General features: G+C 38.2%; 1 protein-coding gene and 1 non-coding gene across 7 annotated transcripts in view; one reads left to right on the top strand and one right to left on the bottom strand.

Moving 5' to 3' along the window:
- Trappc9 (trafficking protein particle complex subunit 9) overlaps positions 1 to 22,664 on the bottom strand; it is a 703,342-nt gene that overhangs the window by 343,908 nt on the left and 336,770 nt on the right. The window lies entirely within an intron of this gene.
- Trnaa-ugc (transfer RNA alanine (anticodon UGC)) lies at positions 4,613 to 4,683 on the top strand. The gene has a single exon. It is a non-coding gene; the product is annotated as a tRNA-Ala (tRNA).

Below are 22,664 nucleotides of genomic sequence, written 5' to 3'. Positions count from 1 at the left end.
GTTTCATTTCTAATCTTGAAACTCAAGGATCTTTTTATTTGCCAGCAATGTTTTTTTAACAGAATAACCTTCTCTCATATTATTTTATTATCACCCAAACTCCAGTCTCTAGAGCTTACATCATCTTTCTTGTTTATGCTGTGAGTCACTGAGAAATGAGATTAGGGATTCACTATGGCTGCTGCAGGATGACTTTAGCAAGCCCACCACTGCAGAGGCTGACACAGGAACAGAAAATACAACAACCTCCATGCACACAGGGCACCCAGTTATCATCCACAGTAAGCACTTGCTAAGTGACTCCTGCATGCCTGGAGCTGCAGGCGCCAAGAACAAGAAAGAGCTTAACCCTAACAGCTTAGTCTAGAGAGCAGAACAGACAGGTCACAGGACAATCACAGTATATTGACCATCACAAAGGACATGCAAAGCCCCTGGGAGGCAGGAGTCAGAATACACTTCTAAGAAGAAGTCAGTCATGAAGAGAAGGCAGAATTAGGTATAAAATACAGCAGCCACCAAGATTCAGAGATGGGTGAGGGAGATTATGGGCATTTGGGGAAAGCTATACAGCCAATAATCAAAGATCTCCCAGTTATGCTAAGCTTTGGGACAAATAGCTTCACTAGTGAGTTCAATCAATATCAACTGCTCTAAAACTCTCACCCTCAAAAAAGTAAGTGAAAGAGAAGACTTCCTAGCTCATTCTAAGAAGCTAGCACTACCTTGATATCGAAGCCAGACAAAGACATAAAAAAGGAAGATAAATGCCAATGTATCTGACAAATATAAATGCAAAAATTCTCCACAAAACACTAGGAAAACAAATCAAACAGCATTTTACTAAAAAGATTATATACCATAATTAAGTGGGATCCTGGGTTGTAATAGTGATTCAACAATTTTTTAAATAAATGTAATACACTATACTAATACAATAAACAAAAAACCCACACAATCATTTTAATTGATATAGAAAAGACATTTATAAAAATTCAAAACCTTTTCATAATTAAAAAATTTATCAAAATACAAATAAAGACACTTCCTCTATGCAATAAATGGTGCCTATGAAAAATTCACAACTAATATCATATTCAATAGAAGAAAAACTGAAAGCTCTTCCAATAAGATCAGGAACAAGACAACTTGCCTACTTTCTGACAACTTTGTACTTGACATTCTAGCCCAAACAATTACATAAGAAAAATAAATAAAGAGCATTCAAATGGGAGAAAAATGGGAGAATTATCTGTGTTCACAAATGAAACAATCCTAAAAACAGAAAATCCCAAAGAATATTTAATAAATCTGCAGGAGCTAATAAATTCACAAAAGTTATGGGAAACAAGAGCAGCATACAAAATCAGTAGAATTTCTATACACTGGCAATGAACAATCTGAAAGAAAATTAAGAAAGCAATTCCATTTATAATAGCATATGTGCAAATAAAACACAAAAGACTAGGTAGCCAAATAATATTGTACATTAAAATCACATAAACTTGAGTGGAGCAGAGAACAAAATGAAGAAGACAAACTGACAGCTACTGACAGAAAAAGAGCTCAACAGAAATGAGACAGAGAAGATTGGATGATAGGAACAGCTTTTTTTTTGGAGAAAATGACATCTTAATAGGTAATGCTGATTTAGTACCATCTTGTTTTGAAGTCTCATCTAGCTTTTGTTCTTCTGTCTCCAATGGTCTAAACAGGTTGTATCTTATTGGATTTTGTTATGTACGATAGTATAAGCAAAAACCTTTTAAGGACAAGGAGATTATACAGAGACCATTGTTCATTTTCTGTTAGTCGATTCTAAATACTCTATAATGCTGTCATTCTCTTAAATGGTTTTACATTGTTTTGATATACTTAATGCTACAGTATATGAAGTTGTACTCAAGGACTTCAGGGAGGGAGTCAATATGGTAACTATTTTTGGGTCAGGATTATCTGGTGGTGAAACACTATTCTGCTTAAATGGTTATGTTTTGATCTGCCCTGTTTCGCTGTTATGCCCTCTTTTTTCTCAATCTCCACTCCATTATTTACTTTTTTATTTTTATCCATTTAATTAAAGGGAAAATATAGCAGGATATAATATAGTAACCCACTTTGACTTTCTATTATCTCGATTTGAAGCCCTGTGTTACTCTCACCATCTTGTTTTTGACTAAGGTTCCTCTATTCTGTTTTGCTGGATAGTATCAGGTTCGAAAGTTTAGGCATCAGCTGAGAAGATAATGAGATTCATTATAACGCCCATTCTCGTTGACTTTTATCTACTTTTGAAGACCTACAATATCTCCAATGTTTTGGTTTTGTCGGTTTTATTCTTTACAGTTTTGTTCAATTGTATAACAACTAATGATATAGGCAATTCTATTAGAAATAGCGGGAGGCATTATGGTAACCATTGTTGATCACCTTGTATTATGTTTTTATATTATCTATTATGTCCACCCTTTTGACTTGACCGATTCTGTTCTGTTATGTCACATTTGGTTTAACTCTCTTCCAAAAAAGCAATAAGAACTGTGGGAGCAATGAAACCCAAAATGTGTAATAGTCATTGTACAAAAGAGAGGAAAAGAAAGTGCTCTAAACTATATAACTGCATGTATATTTAAGTGTATAAGATGGAAAATGGTATCACAGAGTTTTATTGGATCATTGAACAGAACTGTTTGCAGTATCATTGTTGGAATGTCCACTCTACAAGCTTTAATTTTGTGACTTGAACAATTATTTCTAAGATGGCAATATGTAATCCATTAACTAGTGATTGCCTACTGCGCATTTTTTTCTCCTGTAAATCTGTATAACTTGTACCCCTTCACTGTTTTTTTTTCTTTGTTTTCTTTTCTCCTTAAATAAAATAAAAAAAAATCAAAAAAAATCACATAAACTTAATCAAAGAAATAAGATTTGCATAGTAAGAATTATACAACATTGCTAACAAAACTAAATTCTGAAATAAGTGGGAAGTCATCCTATGTTCATGAACTGCAAATAAGATACCAATGCCACCCAATTAAAAATTAAACTTCTATTTCTATAAAAATCACAACAGTATTGTTTTCAGAAGAGAAAAACTGACCCTCAGCTTCCTATGGAATTTAAGGGATCTCAAATAGCAAGAACATTACTGAAAAATATGCACAATGCTGGAGGACTCACATTTCCAAATTTCGAAAATAACCACATAGCTACAGTAAGCAGAAGAAGATAGTTCTGGCACAATACACATAGAGATACATGAAATACAACTAAAATTCAAGAAATATATGCCTATATCTATTGTCTATTTTCAGTGAAGGTATCAAATTCATGAAATGGGGAAAAACAGTCTCTTTAAAAGTGAAAGAATTTTACAAGTGAAAGAAAACTACAGTACTCTGAAAAAGGAGACTGAAGAAGACTCACACATGGAAGGAGGTACCATGCTCCGGGACAGGCAGAATCAACATTGTCAAAATGACGGTATTCCCAAACTATTATATTATTATCAATGCAGTTCCAATCAAAATATCAACTGCACAATTTACAGGTGTATAAAAACAATTCTGAAACTTATATAGAACCAGAAGTGACCCAAAATAGCAAAAGCAATTTTGGACAACAAAGAGCAAAGCAGGAGACATAACAATATCTGGCTTCAAGCTATACCACAAATCAATAGTGATAAAAGCAGCATTGTACTAGAACAGACACTTGGATCAATGGAACAGAATAGAGGATACAGAAACCACTACAGACATATTCAACTATTTGATCTTCAATAAAGAATGTAAAAGCATATGTTGGAGGAAAGCCTATTCAACAAGTGGTATTGGGAAGACTGGGTCTCTCTTTGAAAAAGAATAAAGTGGGGCTGGGGATTTTGCAAGCAGGCGGTCATGAGTTCAATCCCCAATACCGATTAAAAAAAAAAAAAGAAATTGTACCTATCTCTCACCAAGTATTACATTAAAATTAAAATGGATCAAAACTGCAATAAAACATTAACAAATGTTTCAAAACAGAAACATTAAGCCTCCTGGAGGATAAAATAAACAAAACACTTGAAGATATAGGTATAGGAAAGAATTTCCTATACAGAACCCAAATCACACAAGAGATAACAAGAATCAACCAACAGGATTGTATCAGACTAAAAAGCTGAGTACAGTAAAAGAATAAAGGCACAACCCTCAGAATGAGGGAAAAAATTTTGTCAGCTACTCCTCAGAGGACAAATATCTAGAATACACAAAGAACTCAAAAAATTCAAACCATTTAAAATTAAAGACAGAGTCAATAAATGGGCTAAAAAATGAATAAAGAATAAACACTATAGAAGAAAAATATAAATGCTTAACAAACATGAAATATGTTTAATATCTCTGGTCACTAAAGAAATTCATATTTAAAAAATGCTAAGATTCCATCTCACTCTGAAACAAATGGCAATCATTAGTAAATCAAACTAACAAATGCTGGTATGGCTGTGCTGAAACAGGAAACTGCCTTATCACTGGAAGATGCAAACTAGTACAACCATCATGAAAATCAGTGTGGCAATTTTTCAAAAACTGAAATTAGAGGACTTACTGAAATTAGAGGACTGGGGATATGGCTCAGTGGTAGAGCTCTTGCCTTGCATGCACAAGACTCTGGGTTCAATCCCCAGTACCAACACCACCAAAAAAACCTGAAATTAGAAATTCTATATAACCCAGGTATTCCACTGTTAGGTATCATCCCCAAAAAGTTTAATTCATCATACTACAATGATACAACATACCAATGTTTATAGCACCATAATCTGTAAAAGCTAAATCCCAGAAGCAGCCCATAAACCCATCAACAGATGACAGGATTTAAAAAATGCAATACCCATATATAATGGAATACTATTGTACTAGAAAGAAGGACAGATTTGAGACATTTGCAGGAAAATGGATGCAATTAGAAAATATAATTTCAAATGAAATAAGCCAGGAACACAAGCATAAATACTGTATGATATCACTCATTTGAGTGATGCAAATTACAAAAAGAATAATAAAGGATGGACAGAAAGGTACAAGGAGATGAGTCTGTTTCAGTGGTAATATGATCCAAGGAAAACAGGGCAAGCGATTAGAGAAGAGAAAGGGTAAATAAGTAGAATAAAGAAACTCCATGCACAGGAACCTAATATCCTCAGCTAATGTAAATATTATATTCCATAACATGACCTAAGACTAATAATATCAACAAGAATAAAAAACAGGATAGGAGAACTGGAGGCGGGGATGGAAGAAAAACAGGATAAAAACAAAAAACAAGTAGAGTATGTACATATAACCACTTCCCAAAATTACTGCAAACTTCATGAACTACAAAAAAGTACTAATAAATTTTTAGAAAGAAATTTTATAAAAAGAAAATGTCTTTAACAAATGGCAGTGGGACAGTAAGATTTTTCTGTACAAAGGAATGGAGTTGACACCTATCTTATGCAAAATACAAAAATTAACTCACAATGAATCAGTGCCCTAGATACCCAGGCTAAAACATAAAACTTTTGGAATAATATACAGGAATAAATCTTCATGATTTTGGGCTTGGCATTATATTCTGAAATATAACACCAAAAACACAAGCAAAAGAACACAGTATCTAAACATCAGACATATTGGACTTCAAAATTAAAAGCTTTTGTGCATGAAAGTATATTCTTAAGAAAGTAAAAAAAATCTATAGAAGGGGACAGTTTATAAATCATATATCTGATAAAAGCTTCATATTTGAAATATAGAAAGAACTATAACTTAGAAGCAAAAAAAAAAAAATAACCCAATTTTACAATGGCTGAAGGATGAACAGATATTTCTTCAAAGACACACGGATGGCCAAACAATGGGTGAAAAGATACTTAACATTATTAGTCCTTAGGGAAATACCAATCTAAAACAGTGAGACAACAGCATTGAAAAATGAAATATTTAGGAATCAATCTGACAAAGAAAGTAAAAGACCTTTTCATTGAAAACTATAGTACTCTGAAAAGGGAGATTGAAGAGTATATCAGAATATCGAAAAATGTCCCTTGCTCTTGACTAGGAAGAAGCAATATAGTGGAAATGGCCATACTTCAAAAAAAAACTATATAGATTCAATGCAATCACAACAAAATACCAGTAACATACCTCACAGAACTAGAGAAACAATCCTAAAATTCATCTGGAATCAGAAGAGACCTTGAATAGCAAAAGCAGTTCTAGGCAAGAGAGGGAAGGCAGCAGACATCACAATCCCTGACTTGAAAGTACACTACAAAGCTGAAAACCAGACCCGATGGTCAGTGGAAAAGATTGGAAGATGCAGAAATGACTCCAAACACACTCAGCCGCTTTATCTTTGACAAAGGTGCCAAGCACATTAACTAGAAGAAAGACAGTGTCTAATAAATGTTGCTAGGAAAACTAGCTTTCCACACACAAAAGATTAAACCTATACCTTATCTGTTACCGTGCACAAAAGTAAAATTGAAATGGACCAAGGATCTAAGTATTAAAACAGAAACCCTAAATCTATTGAAAGAATGAGTAGAACTCATGAAGATATAGGCGTAAGCAAATAGTTTATGAACAAAACCACAATCTCAGGTGAAGTATTAGAAAGAATCAATGAATGACATTTCATGTTATTAACAAGCTTTTGCATAGCAAAACAAATCATCAACAGAGTGAAGAGACAATCCACAGACCGGGAAAAACTTATGTAGCTGTTCCACAGACAAAGAGAAAGAACTTTAAAGAATCAGATCCCCCAATTTAAAGACCCAATCCAAAAATAGGTATCTCAAATGAACAGATACTTTCAGGTGAAAAAGTACAAATGGCAAATAAATATATGAAAAATGTGCAACATCACTAGTTATTCAAGAAATATAAATTAAAATAACACTGAGATTTCATCTCATTCCAGAAAGAATGGCAATTATCAGGAAGTCCACCAATAATACAGGCTAGAAGGGCTGCGGGGAGAAAAGGAACCCTTCTCCTCTGTTGGGAGTTTAAACTCTGGGAGTGTAAACTGGTGCAGCACCTGTGGAAATCATATGGAGATTACTGAATAAAGTTAGAGGTTCCATTTGACTCAGCTATTCCCCTTCTTGGTAGCTTCTTAAAAGAATTAAAACACATACCACAGCAATATATGCACACCCATATTTGTAGCAACACGATTTGTAAAAGCTACATCTTGGAAACAACCCCAATGCCCATCAATGGATAAAGGAATAAAATGATGTGAGATTTTTTTTTACACAGTGAAATACTACTCTGCTGTGAAGAAGAATAAACCTGAAGCATTTATGGGTACATGAACGCACCTTGAGGCCATAGTTTTAAGTGAAGTAAATCAAGTACACATGTTCCAATATCACCTTGTTGCTCTGGTGTGAGAAACCAAACATGTAAATAAAAATGATAATTATAATGGATATTGGGAAATAAGATGAAAATGTTCAAATTTGGGGAGGTAAAGGAGAGGGGAAAGAAGGAAGAGAAGAGAAAGAAAAATAGAAATGAAGTTTTTGTCAAGGAGGGTAATAGGGGCTGAAGGGAAGGAGGATATTAGGGGAAAAAAGATTCAAGATACACCATGTACAGGTACAAATTCCCTATGATGAATGTGATCACTGTGTACATTTTAAATGTATCAATAAAATAAAAAGGAGCTCCAAAAATCAATAAAAAATAAAAAGTAAGATAAAATAAGCAAACATGCTCTGTTATGCCATTCTTCTCTCTATGGAAAAGATCGTCTTTTTCTGTCAAAATAATTTAAAATAACCCACTTTTATTTAAAAAAAAAAGCAGTGAGATACCATTTCCTACTTGTAAGGATGGCTATAATCAGAAAAAAAGAAAATACCAAGTGTTGGTAAGTACATGGAGAAACAGTACCACTGTCCATTACTGACGAGAATGTAAAAAGGTATGACCAACGTAGGAAAGTTCAGTGGTTCTTCAAAGCAAGCTAACTGTAGAATCACCATTCCTAGCAACTCCACTCCTAGTTATATACTCCCCCAAATTGAAAAGGGACTCAGATACCTGTATTCCAATGTTTAATGCAGCATTATTCACAATAGAAAGGAACACTGAAATATTCATATCAACAATGAATTGATAAAGTATGTTTATCAATTGTTATATGCAATGTATATATTATTCAATTGTATATCAATTGTGTATATGCAATGGAATATTATTCAGCCAGAAAAGTAATTAAAAATTTCTTACATGCTCTAATGTCAATGAACCTTAAAGACATTATGCTAAGTCACAAAAGCACTAATATTATAGACTCCACATACAGGAAATGTCTGGAATCGGCACTAGTAGATTAGAGAATATCAAGGAAAGATGTGCAAATGCACAATTATTGCTCAGTGAAGACAGTTTCTATTTGGGTGATATAAAACATTAAAAAATAATAGTAATAATTGTACATTTTGAACACAGCCTAATGCCACTGAATTGCATATACAGTAATGTTTAAGCTATCTTATAGATGTCAAATAAAAACTTTTAAGAGAGACAAGGGTATGTGGTAGCTTCTATACCAGAAGCAGAGAAGGAGAGGCTGTGCAGGAGGCCATTCAGCAAGTAACAAGTGGCTATATTTGAGCTGGGAGGACTCAGGCAGCTAGAGACAGAAAAGAGCACAGTACACTGCAGCTAGCGACTCATAAATCCATGGAGATGGCTGGACACAGGCCTACACTCAGCCTGAAGTGCTGCTCTGAGTTCATGCTAAACCTGTGTGATCATACAGACCACAGAGGAAGCCCAAGACAGAGGGACAAGAGGAGGAGTGCACTGACCCGTGGTGCCCAGCAAATGCCTGATGCCAGATACAGAGAAACCGGCTACCTAAGAGAGTTTAGCCTGAGATCTAAAGGAGGAAGCTAAAAGGAGTGCAGACACAGAGCCACAAAGAAGACAGAGTCTCAGGAAGAAAAGATGCAGAGGAAGAGAGGGCCAGTGCTCCTGCTGCAGATGGAGAACAAGCACCCCGGGTCTGACAGGTATAATTCATAGTACGAGAGTCACAGGCCAAGGACAGAGTCAAGCTGTGCCCTGGTAGCGGGGTGGTGGGGGGCCTTCCAGGTATTCTTTCTTGGGGCCCCTGGGCTATGAGCAATTCCAGAACACAAACCACAGGCTGCAGTCTCCACCTTGGCCTGGCATGCGGCATAAGGTCAGTTTTGCCTTATTAATTAATTAATGCTGAATGCTGTCTTGTGACAAGTAATCTCAGACTCCAGAGGTGGTGGGCTTGGCTTCAGATCACTAGAGTATGACAACTAACAAGGCAAGGATCATTTTCTGGGTACAGTCACTATGGTCTGCTGTCACTCCATCTTCTCAGTGTGCTGTCTCAGGGTTGCCAACACTGGCCTCACCAGAGACCTGCCTAGTCAGGACCACATCTTGAAGGTCTTTCAGACAGCTCCTGTGCTCTCTAACACTGAAGAAGCACAAAGGCCCATTCCAGAAGTTCTCTAGCAACACCATGAAGCAGATGCTAGCATCTCCCTCTGATGTAGGATATGAGACACTGAGGCTTGATCCTGTGCTTTTTGTCCAAGCTAATAACTAGGCTCACATTCAAATCCAGGCATCTCTACTTTGTTACCCATAAATACATAGTTATTCTGTCAACAAGGTAAAATAAACTAGAGAACAACAATCTAGTATGCTTGATTCTGAAATTTGTGCTTGTGAGGATATCATTGGTATTACTAAATTCCAAGAGACAACAGAAAATATCACATGGCAACTTTACTGTCATATTATTAAGGCAATAATTAAAATAACAGCCAATACTTGGGAAGCACTGGCTCTGTGTCAGGGACTGCAGGTTTTTACACTGTATTTTCCTGCCTTCTGCATGTGTAAAGAAGAAACTGAAGGAGACAAAAATTTGCTGCATCCCAGAGTCCCTTTCTAAAGCAGCATCTTTGCCAGCTCTGTGTTCCTCAGGTTCCTCTCTATGCCTGCTGGAACTCATGGATGGGGGTTTCCAGCTGAGGCCTGATTGACTGCAGAGGGCAACACCAGATTCTCTTCTTGGCAAACCACTCTATGCAGGACAGCAGCCCAAAACAGCAGGCACATTCTGCCTTGTCTGCTCAGCATGGGCACAAGCATGACAGGAATGTGTCTGCTGTGCTCTTCCTTAGGGAGAAAAAGGCAGGTGGCAAGCTAACAAACAGACAGGTTGGTGCCAAGAGTGTTTTTTCCATAAGGAATAAGCAGTAGAGGAGGATGAAACCTGTTGTCCCTGAAGCTGGGTCCTGGGGAGGAGGGAGGACACTGTCTGAGGGTGCAGGGCTAAGCCATTACAGCAGACAGCTGTGTCCAGTCAGAAGCCAGAACGCAGTGGCCTGAGGCTGAAAGAAATAGGAGCATAGCACGTATGGTACTCTGGAACACTGAGGTTTAGGTGTCGAAGTTCACATTATGCTATTCTAGAAACAGTGGCCAGGGGAAGAATCTCAGAACCAAGGACAGCGCCATGTGGACTTTGGAATTCTAGAGTCCAGGGTGTACAGAAACCAGGGGTGCCTGTGAGTCCTGCGTGCTCTCCCTGGGGTTTGCCCTTCCTTTTGAAAGGCACACTCACAGGGGCTTCAAAGTGCTCAAAGAATCAACTAGTGATGATTTCTTAATGGTTTTTTTTTTGTTTAGAAATTCTGTATCATTTCTACCCTTTTTTGTTCTTTTAAATTAAGAAAAAGAAATCCATCCCTTAAGATGGGAAGTAGACACAAAATTGATGAGTACATTATTCTTTGTGTCTTGGATATGTGTCAAATAATTCTCAATAAATTCTTTTAAAAATCCACTCTCCCAAAAAGCCATTAATCATTTCTTAATTTTTATTTTCATGCTTTTATTCATTTGACATTCACTGGTACCTATCATAAGTGAAGATCTAATCTAGGGAACGAAATACACAATAAGATCAACTGCTGCCCTTGTAGGACCTTGCAGCCTGACCTGGTCAGGAAGATGGGACTCAGAGAAAGGCAGAGAAAAAGGGCTACCAAATAGTGACCACACCCTGCGAGAGCAGTACTACCAGGGGACCTTCTGTGCCCAGGGACAGGAGTGCAACAATGTACACAGGAGGTAGAGCCAGATCGAGTCTGGGGAAGGGGGTAAGAATAGGACTTTCTAGGAAGGCGTTCCATGCTCCCAGACAGTCACCCACTGACTCTGGAGTGTCTCTCTCCTTCCTCTTCACCCCACTATAGGAATTAGCAACCAATGTGCTGGAGTTGAAATTCAGATGTTGCACTGTTCTCGGTAGCAGACTTTGACTATATCCTCCAACTACTCCTTCCTCACTTATAAATTATATTTTACAACCAACTTGTTAGACAGACTATTCATTCCAGAGATACATGTCTTACAATTAAGTGAGAGGTTCTAAAGAGCAAGAATCATTTGTCTTCCCACTGGTGTGTGTATTTGTGCCTACACACTTAATACCCTGCTTCCCCCAGCATGATTGGCACTGTATCTGGCATTTAATAAGAGCATAAAAATGTCTCCTGTGTGGGGCTGGGGATTTAGCTCTGTGGCATTAAGCACCTATAACTGCCTTGCAAGCAGGCGGTCGTGAGTTCGATCCCCAGTACCGATAAAAAAAAAAAAAAAAAGTCTCCTGTGCATATAAGAATGGAAGATAGTTCAGTTCAAAGAACCACTTTCCTACAATTCTATGCATTTCAGAATCCCCCAGAAACACCTCACATTCCATTATCACAACACCTTATCACATAGCGATTTTCATAAAGAAGTCAGATCAGGTCAACTCTTCTCAAAAATCCTTGGTGGCTCCTCAGTAAACAGCAACTCCTCAGTACAGTGTTCTCAGCAGTCCACCGACAGAGATCCACTCAAGCCCCAGCCACTGCCTAAGAAGATGCTTTTCTAGTTTCTCTACCTGTGAAATCACCATTTATCCTTGAGGGTATCAGCAAATAGTCATTTTTCTGCATTTCTGTAGAAAATATTTGAGTTTTTATTTTTGTTTCTGTTTTTTGTCTGAGACAGGGTTTTACTCTGCAGTTCAGGCTAGACTTGAACTCACCATGTAGCCCAGGCTGGCCTCAAATTCACAGCAATCCTCTTGCTTCAGTCTCCCAAGTGTTGAGATTACAGGCATACACTGCCATGCCTGACAATGGTGTATACTTTATGGTATAATATTTAACTTCTCTCCCAACTTTTAGCACATGTGAGTAAGAGAATTAAACACATTTTAAATATTGCATATCTTATGGTTGAGAATCACTGAAAGTGCAGGGAATTAAGATGTCTACATAATGGACTATGGATCTGTTCTATTTGCTTTCAACCCCACCCGTGAGTCCTTCCAGATAAATCAGGAATGCATCATGACTTCAGGAACACTGATTCCAGAGCTTGTTATAGTGGAGTTCCAGTTAATGAATGAATACGCGAAATAAATACTTAAGATGTTAAAACTCATTAAATTGCTAACTTAAAGAAATCATAGGTAGTGAAGCAGGAACAATGTATCTTAAAGGACTGAGTCTTCTTTCTCATACCTTTGTCTATGCTCAAATTTAAAAGATGATTTTATCATGTCCATTCTCAGGAGTAGCTACAAAGCCACCTTAACTGTTATATTTTTTAAGGCCAAAAGGGGCAAACTTCTACTAATATTAATTAGTAGTGCTGCCCATTCATTTATAGAGTTTATTCATTAGTTCATCCTAAAAAGCACTCAATTTTTATTTCTATTTCACAGCACACTTTTGCCTTTAAATGCTATTGAGCACCCTAAGGGAATAAAGCATCCGACGGATAGATGCTTCCAAAGCAAAAGGGTTAATGGTAACCATGGCAACTGCCTCCAAGAATAGCATCATCTGCAGCAGCATTCATGCTGGGGCCGTCGACAGAATGGTTATAAATATAACTATTAGCAGCCTGAGCTGAATCTTTAAACAGCACTGTTGGGAGGAAGGGTACCTAAAAATAGCTACCCACACTTGCGTTTGAAGACGTGTCCTCAGAAATACCACGTCCTATGCACACATTCACACACACATACAGGAAGATTTTTAAATTTCTTTTTTCCTAGTGCTAAGAATTAAACACTGGAGATACATAATAGACAATGTGACATTTTATGACCTTCTTTCCCTGCAATAGTTCAGAAAGAACCTCCCCCAACCCAAACAGGCCATCATTTGTGGGCCTACATTTGACAGTTGGCTGGAGATGGCAGGCACATGTGGTGCCCTAGCACCTAGGTGATCATGGTATCTGTAGGTTCCACATGTCATGCTCACTGGGAAGGCTGTCCCTGCAGTGACCCTACACTGAGCACAATGCACTAAATTTAACAGTGGTTTCTATGAAGTGGTGGCCAGTCCTACCCTCATGTCACAGCTCTGCTTGCAGGCCACTTCTTCCCTGTGGTCCTCTTGTCCCCATCACTCCTGTGCTCCTGATGCTTTATCCACATGCTGCATATATAGGTCATTTTCTCTATATCACAGGGGGCTCAGAGTCAGACAGAGACAGGGACAGCAATTTGCATACATAAATTGCCCTCTCCAGATCTTTGTTCCATCATTGGTAAGGAAGGATAGTAATACAGCCAACACAGATAGCTATTACAAGGCATAAATCAGAAGGTAAAGAGCATGTCTAAGCCCAAGCAGTATGAGGCTTGTAAGTGCTCTTCCTCTGTTCCCTACTCCCTTTCCCATCACATAGATGTATCCCTCTCAAGACAGGAGCCGCAGTGCCCAAACTACAGATCCATAGATCACAGCCCCAGCAGAAAAGTGACTTCCAGGGGAGCATGTGAATGAGTGAAAAAAATACAGTATGGAACAAAACAGGGAGTAAAGAGACCTGCAGCTTTCAAGTGTGCCAGCAGGTCTTTGTCTGATTTTTTCTTACAAGAGCACTATTATAAATATTTTATCTGCAGGTGGGACACAGGCAGTGGTCAAACCAAGCAAGGTCAGAAACAAGCATCCACATAACTCATCAATCCCACCCATCTGGAACCAGGCAGCATGGCCCAGCCTCCACTCACTCAGGCTTCCTCCTACAGCAGCCATGGAGAACTTTTTAGAGCCCCATGCACACACTGACGCCTCACACCCACTTATTTATCATGAAGTGCCAACTCTGCAATTAAACCTGCATGCTGAGGTTTTAGTTTAGAAAAAACAACTATCACACTTGGCTTGCATGCCAACAAAGAGGACTCCGCATGCCTGCTGTGACACACATTCCACAGGTTTGCCATCACTGTTCTAGGGAGAAATCTGCTCAGCTCTGCCAACTGTTTCTTAGCTCCTCTTCCTGATCTGTGTTATCAGTGGAATCACTCAGCCTCGATGCCAGTCGTTGGTTGAATGTGTGGCCACATCTCTTTACAAGAATTCTCTCTCATTCTAACTTTCCCTAATTAAGATGTATCAGATAAAAGAAAGGTACATAGCACATAATGCACATGCAACTTACCTTTCCCATTTTGCTACAAATAGCTTCTCTGCAGAATTTTGTAAAAAGTAAATGCTGTCAAAGTGATCAGTCTTTTCCTTTTGGGTTGTGCTTACCTGTTATGTATAAGAAACCTTTCCCTGGCCCCCAAGTCTTTAAGATGGTCTCCTGTATGAAGTTCTCTCAGAATCACAAATTTATTCTACCTGATTGTCATTTTGTAGCTGGTATTCTAATTTTACATTTATAAGCAAATGCCCAGCACCATTTATGAAAAGTTCTTCTTTTCTCTCTGACTTTTAACCCTTGCCATTCCATAACCCATCAATCCTAATATTATTATTTGGAGACTTTCATAAAACTATATTAGGTCTGCAACCTGGCTGATGCCAATCATAAGACACTATAGATGATAAGATAAACTTGCATTTCAGGGATAAAACAGAACTGTTTCTCAGAATTAATGAAATGCACATCAAATTTCATTATACTTATGGATCTTATGCTTATGGGGTTTGCTACTATTTTCCATATGTCTAGCTGTCTCTGTACAGTTACCACATTGTTTTAATTACTATTGCTTCACAAGTCTCAATATCTGATAGGGTAACACTGCTCAACTTATACCCTGAGGTTTATCTTAGCTGTTCTTGGATTTTTCTACATGAATTCTAAGATTTACTTTGCAGGTTGATTTTAAAATTTCTGTTGGACTTTTGCCATGAGTTACATAGAATTCATAGATCAATTTAGGAGTAAGTTAACATCTTCACAATGTTGAACATTCCCACCCATGAATATATTTGCCTATTTCATCAGGTCTACTTTTATGTTCATATGTTTATTACTTCACAGTACTCTTCATAAAGATCTTACAAAATCATAAGGATTTTGTTTTCAAGGTATTTTAGAATAAGGATGGCTTGTGGATTGAAATATTTTAAATTATATTTTCTAATTGGCTTTTATTGATATATAAGAATGTTACTAATTTTTTATCTTGAATCAAGGAAATGAACTCAGCTCTCTCACTGTTTATTCAAAGCTTTTCTTGAACGTTCCACATAGAATCCTTTCATCTGTAAATAATATCAGTCAGTTTTTCTATTCTAATTTATACACATCACATGTCTTTATCATTTCTTATTACATTAGCTGGAATTGAGGAAATTTCAAGTAGAAGCAATGACAGCAAACTTCCTTGCCTTGTTTATGTCTCAAGGTAAAGTTTCATTATGTATGATGTGCCCTTAAGAGATTTCTGATAGACATTCTTTATTAAGCCAATAATGTTCCCTGAAGCACTGATTCACCACTGGTTCTCACTGTGCATAAATGTTGAGTTTTAAGAAGTATTCTATAGCTACTTAAATTACTTTGTTTTCCCCCTCAACATGCTAGTGTAATAAGTAACACTGAGAGATTGATGGAGGATCATCTCCATTTCTAAAATACACTTTACTTGCTAGTGCCACATTATTCATTCTATTTCCTGGAGATTTTGACTTGATAATATTTTATTTAGTGTTATTCTTATTGTGCTCCTGCATTGTGTTTCTTGGGACAAATTGCAAGACAGACAGTTCAAAATTGTCTTTCATGTTGGAAAATGTCTAAAAATGTTTTAGAATCCAGTGATATTTAAAACACTATTCCTGCACTGTGCTAAAATCCTGGCTACTAGGGAAACTTTTAGGCTCAGAACCCAGCTAACTGCTTTACATTTTACTGTATTTCTCCCTCAGTAAATGACTGTCTTATTTTTTAGCTTGTTGAGGATTTTGGTTTTCTCCTTTGGTTCTTTTTCTGTAATTGCCTAAGCCCTTTGGCTGTCACGGACAGATCAAAGTACGATCTCACTGGCCATCTTCAATGGACTTCCACACCAACTCCCCTTGTATAACCCTCTCCTAATAATTTTTTTCTTAAATCTTCACCTGAACTCAGGAGTTCCGCCCTACATGAGACAATGGATATAAAAATTCCAGATAGAACAACTGGCATATAGTCAGTTCAGTGCTATTACCACACTGCTCAATATTCGATAACAATGGTGGAAGTTTTCAAAAGCCAGATTTTTCAAGGACACAGACTTCAAAGTAGGATATATTTAAAGAATTTATGAGGATATATTTAGTACATTTTTAACCAGCTATTGAATTATTTCATTTGCTATGGAAGTGCATCACACAATGCTATATTCATGGAGGCAGCTGTGTGAGCCGCAGTGGCACATGTGCTGGTGGCCATGCACACAGCAGTCTCCCCACTTGTGCCTGAGAAGGAGCCAACTAAGGCTGGTGAGTTTATTCCTGCACTTCAAGCTGAAAGACTATGTCAGTGGATTCCAAGTGTGTGTGAATGCCGGGCTCAGCAGGGATGTACACTTTATTGATGTGTATGCACACTTTGAAACTCAACTTGCATTCAATCCAGTGTAAGTATCTCCAGTTTTTAAAAACATACTCTTGGAAAACTGACTCTTTTCAAAGATTTTTTTTTAAAAAAACTATGATAGTTTGTAATTGATTTACTGCTACTTCTACCTTAATTATATGGCACTTGGCTGCCTCTCTCTTTTTACCATGCCACTTATACTTCGTAATGAGTGCTAAGTCATTAGCATCCCACACACTGTCCCAGGCCCTGACACCACCAGCTCTGTCATTTCTAAACTCAACAATCTTGGGCATGTTATTCAATATCTACAAGCCTCAGTTTTTTTAGAGAAAAAAATGGGGATAAGTGCATTTATTTTGTAGCATGATTTAATAACTAAATATTATCAAGTATGTGAAAGTACCAGTTTCACAGGTGTTCAATTAAGATTAATTTCCTTCCACTTCTGTCTAAATTATCAATTTTTGTCTTTAGTGTCCCTCTTATCGCCTCCTCTTCTGTCATTTCTTAATTGTGTTTTACTCTACCCTCTAATAATAAACAGTTAAACATCTTCTTTGCATTTCTGCCTGTTCCTGTTTCTCTTATACTATTTCTGCCTTCCTATTACGCACTCTTTAGCATGAACTTATGCAGAAAGCCCAGTAGAGCATGATGCCTCCATGGACAAGAACACCCTTTTCTGTCTGAATCCTGTCCTATGTCAGTAAGACCATGTTACCTCTTATTTAATATATCTTCAAATGAATTGCTTTAGTCAATGAGAGCAGCACATATGCTTTTAGTACTTAGGCAGAACTCCAGGTCTCAGAATGTCTAGATGTCTCATCCGATGCCTTAAATTCTAGGCAGGAGACAGCAAGGCATAATCAATAGTCATAGGAGACACTGAGTTGTGCTGGTAACACTATTCAGATAAGTTGTCTGTGTCAGATAAAAATCCCAGTTTCAATTCCTGTGTCATACAATACTCATAACATTTACTAATAAAATGATAACTTCAGGGCAAGAAGATGAGAAATCAAAGAGTAAATCAGAACTTACGTTATTAGGGCTATTTTTATACCAAGTGTAAACTCTAACCCACTCTAAAAGAGTTACAATGACAGACAGACAGACACATCTTAAATCACCAACACTTCATGGTTTTAAAGGCACTTTCATGTGTATCATGACTCCTTACAATACTGGGGTGCATTAAAGTGGCTCTGGGCAGTAAGAATGAGAATGTAAGTGGACAGGTAGTTCTTAAACTTCTTTTCAGATAGTGACTGTATGCAAGACAATAGGGATTTCCTCTTTTCTGATACAGAAAGCCTAGCATAAAAAAAGAGTTCAGCATAAGGAAGTTGAGTCTAGAATGTGGGTGTGAAGTCAAATGAAGTGTGCTTTATTCCTATGAATGGTGAATTGAAGCACACTCCATTGACTTGATTCTCACAGTAAATCAAAGAATTCGTAAGGATACTGAGGCCAAAGCAATGGCCACAGCAAAGTGGCATGGCATCATCTTGGCACACGAAGGCAGTACCCAGACCACAGCAATAGGGCAGGCACACCTGTGGCAGGTATCCTTTAGGGTTAAGCACTATAGTATACACACACACACACATACACACACACACAGGGGGAACATCAGCAGAGGGGGAAGGCAGACAGGCAGTTACCCTGCTCAAGACTAACAACACAGCCCTGCCCTCATGAGCATATGCTCAGTGGTTACACAAACCAGCAATGCCAACAGAATGAAGCATGTACCCCAGACACAGCGAGAGTGCAGAGCCAGGCAGAGCCTCAGCCCACTTAAAGGAGTCAGGCCTATTCTGGTTACTTAATATTTGTACTCTGTCTCCTTTTTACAAGAACGACTTCCTCCATCACATACAGCACTTTCAGAACCTGCTTCAATTCACCATTCATAGGAATAAAGCACACTTCATTTGACTTCACACCCACATTCTAGACTCAACTTCCTTATGCTGAACTCTTTTTTTATGCTAGGCTTTCTGTATCAGAAAAGAGGAAATCCCTATTGTCTTGCATACAGTCACTATCTGAAAAGAAGTTTAAGAACTACCTGTCCACTTACATTCTCATTCTTACTGCCCAGAGCCACTTTAATGCACCCCAGTATTGTAAGGAGTCTACAGCAAAGCTAGGACAGACAGCGCCCGCCCCCCCGAAGCACACTCCAATATCCTATCCCAACATGTTTCATGCAACCCTCACAACCTTCTTGGTCCAATCCTACAGAGTGCTGCCAAAGGCTTTCTCCTCAGCTATATGCCTTCTGGCTACCTTGCTGCAATTCAGAGAAAACTGTAGATGATTCGGATGGAGCCCTCTCCCACACTACTTGCATTCACCTTGCAACAGAAGGCATAGAAAACATTCTTGGAACTGGTGCATTCACAGTTCTTAACACAAAATGAATGATATAATGAACAACTTGGATGTAGTTATTCTCATTTTGTGCTTAGTTTTTCTATTTATTGTTGCAATCTGTTCATACTTTATTGGGATTGCAAATTTACAGCCATGTTCTATTGATTACATTTCCTGAAGGAACTAACCCATGTAAAGGTAGTTTTCTTATTAAGCATGCTATATCTAGAACAAGGAGCACAGGTGTGCCTTTCATATTTTCAACCTGTAATTTTCTGGGTCAACCCAGTTGGTTTTGTGAAGCTAAGATAATCTATATGGAAATGCTTTCTCCAGGTATAAAATTAGTTAGAAGGGAGCATCAATGCCACCCCTCTGACCTCATTCCATTGCTCCAGTCTCCCTGTGGATGATAAGTAATAGGTCCTACCAGCAGGTCAGGGTCACCCTAGATGGCAAGCCAATCCTAAATCAAAAGTTCAAAAGCAACGGCAGGCTCCTTGGGCTCACAAGACAGAATTAGAGTAACCCAGAAATTAGAGACTGGGCTTCAGTTCTGTGAAACACAGATCAAGATACCACACAAGGGTGCTATGCTGATTAAAATATATGTAAGACACTTTTGATGGCATTTGGCAAATATTTATTAATTCTCTGCTCATCTTCTCCAAGTTTTTGCTCAACTTGACCCAGTATATATGAGCTCTGAGGAATGGTGATGACTCCAATAATACTACCTGCATGCACATGCCTGCACACATGCTTGTATGTGTGTATGTACACAGAACTAGTTAAAGTACAGAATGTGCAAGATGGATCTTAGCAAGCAGGAGAGCTAACAGGAGAGAGTCAGAGGCTAGTAGGCTTCCAATCCAGTAAGGAGACTGTCATCCATCAGGCAGGCTGTTTCTGATGAGAAGTGTCTTCCACAGGACAGGGACAGTGGATGCTGGGGCTATGATGAACACACACTGAAGGCTCAGCATGTGCCAGGCACTGTTGCCAAGTTAAGTGCTCATACCACCTCACTTAGTCAGCACAAAAGCTGCATACATATGTATTATTATCTCCCTTTTCCACATGAAGACTGTGAAGGCCAAGAGCTAGATATTAAGTGAGTGAAAGGAATCCACCCAAAGAGGCACTGAAAGCAGCAGCAGGACCCAGAGCCAGAAGAAAAGAGATCACAAAAACAAGAAGGATGTAAAGGTCAGTTCGATGACAACCAAACCCCAGGAAACATCTATATTCAAGGGCCAGGGGGAGAAAAGGGTCCCGGGAGGAGTCTGAGTAGTGAGACTTGCAGCACTTCTTGGAACACAGATCCTAGAGCCCTGGGGAGACACCAACATTCACTGGAGGGCCATCGCGGGCTTGGTCATTTGGTGTTGCCCCTTCCCATTATCCCTTACAGTGATCTAAAAAAAGAAAAGTGAATTCTGTGGATGCTACAAGTCTATAGGGAAATCTCTCCAGAAATACAGCAGAACTGAAATTATATGCAACTTTTAGCAGACACAGAGATCCAAAACTAACAAGATATTTACCAAGGACTCATCTAGCTCCCATATTTAGGTTAAAGAAATTAATTACACACAAACGGTTATGAGGAAAGTAAAACTGACAGCAAAAGTGGGAGGCAGAACAAGGGGTGGGTACCTGACAGCCCAGGTCTACTCAAGGGGGACAGGAGCATGAATCAGGTGGAGGGGCCCCAGCCATAAACCATCTCTGCAAGGGGCGGTGATCTCAGAATCTGGAGCCGACTCGGAACTCCCAGATTGGCCTGGGTTCCACTCCTTGGGTTCCACTGAATACCATTCCTTCCTGTCAGTATTAGTTTGCCAGGGCTGCCATAAATAAATGATCACACAGAGAGTAGCTAGAACAAAAACAGATTTATTGTCACACAGTGCTGAAGCCAAGAAGTCTGAAATCAAGATGTCAGCAGGACTGGTTCCATTGGAGGCTTCTCTCTTTGGTGTATGGTGGTTGTCCTTCATATTCACCTGGCATTATCCCTGTATGTGGACCTCCGTCTAAATTTCAGCTTTTTGTTTAAGACACCTAATGACCCCACTTTTACTCGATTACCTCGATAAAGTCTACAATCAAGTAAGATCACATTCTCAGGTACTAAGAGTTAGGAGTTCAAAATACGATTTGGAAAAGTACAAAAGAAACAGTTCAAAACGTAACACTCTCCTAATCCCTATGAAAAGAAATGTTCCTAATTAGCTAACTGTCCTTTGAGCCTTCTCTCCACCATGAGGACACTTGCCTTCAGGTTAGCAGTGCCCAAGTGGCCAGGCCGTGTCCTAATTTTGTATATGCCTGCCTGCTGAGTGCTACCATATGAGTGTCAGAGATCTCCTGCAGCCTCGTCTCACTAGGGAAGTGGCATTGTTTCATAAGGTTATGACCATGGATGAGGGCCAGGATGACAGGTTGGAATCTTGATGGCCCTGCTTTGCCAGCTGTGTGACTATAGATTCCTTAATTTAACTCATTTCCTTATCTGTCAATCCAATTTATAGGCTTCTTATAAAGATTAGTTAATTCATATAAAAAGATTAAAGCAAAGCCTTGGATAGCATTATGTTTCATATATGTCAACTATTTATTAAGTCAAGTATAGCTAGATAAAACCATTCTCCAAAGAACTCATAAAAAATGAATTTTAGCATCAGCTGATAAATTTGTACAAGAAAGTCAGCTGAGATTTTGACCCTGAGTCTACACATACATTTGAATAGTATTATTACCCTAACAATATTAAATTACCCAGGCTACGATCATGGTATTTTTTCATTTACCAGGATCTTCGTAACAGTGGTATCATTTAGTGGTCAGTATACAAGTCTTGCACTTCTTTCAGTTGAGTTTATTCTTAATGATTGTGTTACTTTTGATCATACTATACAAAATTATTTTCCTTACTTCTTACTTCATTTCCTGGTTCTTCATTACAAATGAACGAAGAGACAATTGGATTTTATATTTATATCTTGTATCCAGCAACCTTGTAGAACTTGTCTATTAGTTCTATAATATTTTAGTGAATTTCTTAGGTTCTTTTTACACACAATGTTATATCATCTGCAATTAGAAGCAGTTTTGCTTTTTTCTTTGCAATCTGCATGCTTTACATTTCATTTTCTGGACCAATTACTTTGATGGGACGTTTTGCGTAACACTGAATAGAAACAGCCAGTGTGGGCATCCGTGTCTTATTCACGATTTCAAGAAGAAAGTTTTCGGTCTTGCACCATAAAGTATGCTATTGGCTTTGGATTTTTCTTAAACACTTCTTTTCCGCATTTCAGTAAG

This window comes from Cavia porcellus, unplaced genomic scaffold (genome assembly GCF_034190915.1).
Source record: "Cavia porcellus strain 051 isolate PalLab524CR breed Dunkin Hartley unplaced genomic scaffold, mCavPor4.1 scaffold_19, whole genome shotgun sequence".
In the NCBI taxonomy this organism is placed as follows: Eukaryota; Metazoa; Chordata; class Mammalia; order Rodentia; family Caviidae; genus Cavia; species Cavia porcellus.
The sequence above is the reverse complement of the archived record's forward strand: the minus strand, read 5'-3'. Positions and strand labels throughout refer to the sequence as shown.